This window comes from Lathamus discolor, chromosome 4 (assembly GCF_037157495.1).
Source record: "Lathamus discolor isolate bLatDis1 chromosome 4, bLatDis1.hap1, whole genome shotgun sequence".
Taxonomy (NCBI): Eukaryota; Metazoa; Chordata; class Aves; order Psittaciformes; family Psittacidae; genus Lathamus; species Lathamus discolor.
This window is the reverse complement of record NC_088887.1, coordinates 46,237,117-46,243,116: the sequence shown is the minus strand read 5'-3', so window position 1 is coordinate 46,243,116 and position 6,000 is coordinate 46,237,117.

Sequence of the window (6,000 nt, the reverse complement as noted above, 5' to 3'; positions counted from 1 at the left end):
TTGCAGCAGGTACAGGTACTCGTATTCATGAAGGAAAAAGGAAATGAAGAGTTTGAAATAATTCTGCACTTTGCTATTATAAAGAAGGTGGTGTGTAAAGCAGGAATATGTAAGATTGTTACAGAGTTGCCCTACTGCATAATTTTCTTCTTTTATACAGGCCACAGTGCTGGTCTGCTTGTTGGGTGTCTGGGATGGTTGAGTGTTACCTTAACCTCAGCCTCAGCAGCTGATGCAGTACCAGTGCTGTCAGCAGTGATGGTTTGGCTACAGATCCCCTGTTCAGACGCTTTTATTTTTCTTTCTTGGCCTGCCCCCTAATGTCTCTGCAAGCTGAAGTGAAGAAGACTGTGTGCAAGTCTCTTGTGGGTCCACTGTTTCCCCATTTCACTATCCTTTGTTTTCTATGTGCCTGTGAGGCTGGGAAGAATTTTTCTTGCCCACAGAGAATATCTTTAATGACTGCATGGCATATTTTACACACATTTTGGGTGAGGAAAAAAGAAGAAGAAAAAAGGTGCAGTTCAGTTTGGACTGGCAAAGCAGCAGCAAATGAAGACTTTTTCAGACAGCGTATTTCTTTTTTTTTTTTTTTTTGCTTACCTTGTGTATTTAAGTACCTGGGGGCCAGATCCTCTGCTGGCAGAAGATGAGAAGGGCTTCAGCTTTTTTAACCACTTTGCATTTTCTAGGGATTTAAAGCTTTGACTGCCTCTGACTCACCTAAGCAAAGTGGAGTTGTGTCCATAATTCAAAATATAGAGCATATTTGAATGCAGTGAACATCTCTGAATATTTAGAGCAAGGAAGAATGCATCCAAGAAATAAGAATAAGAAAAATGGTACAGATTATTTCAGTTGTGTGGTTTTCCTCAGGATGTTTTAAGGAGCGCTGCCTTAGCTTCAATTTATTTTTCTGTAATCCCTAAAGGTTACTTAATATCAGTTCTAGACTTATATTCTGCCTTTATCTTGTTTTGTTTTAGTTCCTCCTTTTAGAGTTTAGGTTGGGAGCTACTCCTTGCTGTTTTTTTACCCATTTGTTTGGATTCAGGAAAAAGCATGCTGGTGTATTTCTAAATTCTCATGGACTCCATCAATCATTTTTTTTTATGTCACACTTTTAATCATGTGTGTGCATTTAAATGATGGAACTGCGTGTTACTGTAGGAAAACCCAAGAAATTCTAGAATTCTGGATGTCACAGCAACAGTAACCATACTCTTTTATAACTCTTCCCTAGGGATTCATTTCAGTTGTAGAACGTATCTTCTTGTAAACAGACTGTGAAAACTAATGGCAACATTTCATTTAAATACAAAGGTACATGGGAATGCAATTTACTAGCACATTAGAATAATACAATTCTTTTTCCATTGAAACCATGGGCATAATTCAAATAAATGCCTGCTGGAGCAAAACTCAATCTAACTTTTTAACTTTTATTTCAAAATGGCAAAATTCATCTAGACATAGAGGATTGATGCATAGCATTCTCCAACTTTAGGACATGTAAAAAGCTTTCTGGTATAATGTCATGCATTTAAAATACCCTGTCTCTGTATTCAGAATCAGATATTGGCTCTGTAGTAATTTTTAGGATGGTGTGGAGAAGACTGCCATCCTAATGCTGCAGACTAATTTAATGCTGCTGTAGGAATCCTCCTAAATTCAAGACAAGTTTATTGCAGGATGAGGAAAGTTTGCAGTATTAGCTTAGATATTTATATCTCTGGCTTAAATGGACTATACCAATACAGCTTATGTGAAAACATCCAAGTATTTCTCTTTCATCCTGTAAAAATGAAGATTAATGAATAGCTACTTTTGCTCATGGACTGGTAAAGGACTTTAAATTAGAGAACTGAAATCTCCATGCTTCAAGGGCTCTGTGTCATAAACAAGACTCGGAGGGACTTCATCTGCCATCACACAGTGGCATCTTAAAGATTCATGCTTAGCCTTGCCCTTTAACTCTGCATACAGTTTGGTGAACTCATCACATAAACTGCTCTGCATCCTATAAAACAGGTTATACATGTGGATTTCGAAAGGCACAGACCATTGAAAGCTCATGGAAGTTACCAAACAAAATTTAAATAGAAACTTCATGATCTGGCCCAGAGAAAGCTCAAGTAAATCATTCTTCACTGTTACTACTGGCAGTTACTGAGCAAGTAAGTTGGTAAGCAAGCTGAAGGAGATTTCAGCTAAAGGAACAATATCTAGAAAATAAAAAATGATAGAAATAATAAGTAAACAGCATTACAATAACTATGAATTCAGCCTTCTTGACGAATAGATGGGTTTTAAGTTGTTCAAAAACATAAGCATTAATACTTTGTCTACCATAATATTACTCTATTTTGTATTTGGTGATTTCCTGGGGTAACAGTTGGCCTTTTCCAACCTAGCTGCTTCTATGATTCTATGTTTAAAAAATTGTAATAACTGGATTGAGTGTCATGTCTTCATAAGGGTGTGTTCGAACTCACTGAATTTCTACATCTAAAGGCTGGAGGAGAATAAAGGACACTTAAGCCATAGCTGTGTTTGATGTCGTTTATTACTAAACATGCATAAAAATACAAAAAAAGTGAAGAAACTGTAGAAGGAAGATTCTTCTTGCCTTATCAACTGTGTAATTTTGCCTTGCAAAGCAGAGTAAACCCCAAGTTTTCTAATGGTAATGTCTCAGATCAGATGCTGGAATCAGCTATGTATTTGTTTCATCCGTTGTTTCCTGGCATATCTACTGATTTGTCCTGCTGCTTCTCTCTCATAGGTTAACCATTTGTCTAAGCGATATTCAAAATAGTAGCATATACCTGGGCAGCAGCTGACCTGCATGCTTTATACTTGTCAGCAAAGCAAAAGAAATACAAAACCTAACACAAGTTCAGCAAAAGGTAGTTCAGCTTGACTTTTTAGCTGGAGGAAGAAGCAGATACTGGTGTTAATTACATGCTTTTAAAAATGCAAATCTTCATTACAGCTATTGTTCCCAATTCAAAATCAGTTAGATTTACTGTCTATCGCAATTCCTAGTTGCAATTCTGGAGCACCAGGAACTGCCTCTATACAAAAGGCTGTAATCAAGGACTTGCCAAAATTAAATAGATGCTGGCGTTGCCATGCTTATTATAGCAATTATGATGTAATAAGTGCCAGGTGGATGCATGGACTATGGCAGAATAAAAAATACAGTTATAGCAGCTTTATGAGTTTGTATTGTTTTCTAAAACATATCTAGTGCTGCCTTTTTGTAAAACTTTCTGTAGGACTGAGAGACAGGGTTTGTTAAGGTTGAGAATTGTTGGTTCTGCTAGCAAGTCTGTGGAACATTTTGATGGCAATGCAGTGAAACTTCACTTTCTGAAAATTACAAAGTAGAATGTGACAATTGTAATTGATAATTTTATTATATTGAGGTATTTGCTGTTAACTTTTAACGTTATTTTAAAATGTGCAAATGGTAGAAAGATGGATACACATGTAGCTTATGTGTGGTTGCATATTGGATCACTGCTTGAAGATAAACTTGAAGATGTGAGGAAGAATGTTAGTCATTTGAAGTCAAGCTTAGTGTTCTATCTGGAGGAGGCTTTCTGCATTCAGACAGTATTTTCTCACTTGAGACAAATTTTCTTGCAGCTAAGTCCCTACCAAGTCTCTCAACCTTCCTGGGCAGCCACTGGCAGGGCCCCTATCTCAGACTGGAACTCAGACAGCGTTGGGTGTCTGGACAGACTTCAGAGCAACTTCAAAACTGAGAGATGCAAGAGGGGACCAACCAAGCCAGGTGAAAGCTGACCCTCACAAGAAGGAAACTGGTGGCTGTGCTTAAATAGGATGCATCTTTCAAGAGTATTGCATGGGAAGCCTCTGTATTCTGGCTGAAAGTGCTGGGCAGTCAGCAGGGTGCTGGTGAACCTTCACTCTTCGGACTGAAATGTTAAAAATACCCCCAACAAGCAACAAAACCAAACAGACTAAAAAAGTGACTCCTAGTGCTTCAAGGTACCCTAATACCTGCAGTTATAAGAGCAAGAGGGTCATGGTAAGGGCAAAGGCTAGGACTGGTCCTGAGAACAAAGCTCTGAAGAGGGCCAGCTGGACAAACTACAGCCACCAGGAAGTTGCTCAGATAAGCAGGCTCAGAGAAAGTCATAGTATCTGCATTCCTGGTCCTGGAATGGATGCATAGACCTAGACCTACCTTGTTCGCCTGGCTTGTCAAATTAGGTATGTCTGCTGGGCTCCTAAGCCTGGGATTTTCATGCAGGTAAACAATCAATTAACTTCTAACCCTGATTTCATTTTAGACAGTGACAACAGCTTTTCCAGAAATAATGTGGGCTTGTCCCACATCTACCCTGGCTTTGCTCATTTCAGTGAGAAAGAGCAGAGGGTGTAGTGAAAAGCTGTTTCCCCACCATTGGTCTAGACCTCCTTGGCCTTCCCATGCCTCCACCCATGAATCATCCGAGAAATGATCTTGGAAGAAAAGGTCTGTGCTCATATCACAAAGAAATGCCTAATAAACTTTTCCTCTTTTAAGATTCTGAGTGAGAAAAGCCATGGTAGTGAGTATTTATTGTTTCTTTGGTATTGTCATGGTTTAAGCCCAGCCATAACTCAGAACCACGCAGCCACTCTCTCACTCCCCCCCTTCTTCCCCCCGTCTCCCAGAGGGATGGGGAGGAGTACTGAAAGAATGTAACTCCCACGGGTTGAGATAAGAACAGTTCAGTAACTAAGGTATAACACAAACCACTGCTGCTGTCACCACTAATAATAATAATAATAATGGAACTAACAAGGGAAGAGAATGCGACCGCTCACCACCAGCCAACCGATACCCAGCCCGACCCGAGCAGTGATCTAGCCCTTCCGGGTAACTGCCCCCAGTTTATATAGTGGGCATGACGTGCTGTGGTATGGAATGCCTCTTTGGCTAGTTTGGGTCAGGTGTCCTGTCTCTGCTTCCTGCCGGCTTCCCCTCCTCCCTGGCAGAGCATGAAACTCAGAAAGTCCTTGGTCAGAGTAAACATTACTGAGCAGTAACTAAAAACATCGGTGTTATCAGCGTTGTTCCCAGGCTGAAAGTCAAAACCACAGCACTGCACCAGCTACTAAGGAGGAGAAAAATGACTGCTGCTGCTGAACCCAGGACAGGTATATAGGAGAAAGTCTTTTCCTCAGCAGCTCCCCTTAACCCTCCTGCAGCCATGGCTTGAGCTGTCCCATGGTCTCAGGGATTCCCCAGGGCGGTTCACCAAACTTAAAAGTTGTCTTATGTCTGGGTGTTTCCGTCCATTTGTTCCAGGATCAGAAAAGTGAGCAGCAGTCTTGTCCATATCTTCTTCATAATATTCCTTCCAAGCCCTGTTGCTGTTTTCCAGTTAATCCTTTTCTTTCCCAGCTTAACATCTGGAGTAACTTAGTCTGAATGTGTCTGTGAAAATACATGTGTCTCTTCACTGTTGGGTAAGGGGGTCAGTATTTATACAGTGAATGAACCTGATCAACAATGTAGGAGCTTTGTTTTTCACTTCTTTGGCTGGGGATGGTGTAAGGTCAGAGAGAACTGGGGAGACAGTGGACACAAATGGGACTTCTAGGGCTAGTGTGGGACAGAGAAATGGCCCCAGGGTCCAAGGCAAGGGATGGATATTAGCATAGGAATACAGCCCACATATCCCAAAGTGTGTATGACCTCTTGTTTGAGATGTCAAGTTAGTACTAGAGATTTATTTGAGATAGATGGGATGAATCACAGAGTGGGATTTATCTATGTAAATTGCTTTGGATAGCTACTTTAAAGATGAGCCTGGCCGCTAAGATTTAGGTGGTTAAAATTGTACGCATGAAACCATTTGCTGCAGAAATACCCTGGGGAAAGTACTGTGGGAGTGCCAGGTGGGAATAATGGAGGGGATAAAGGACTTTGGAATGTACTAACTGATCAGAATCTGACTATGAGCCACTAATGAGAAG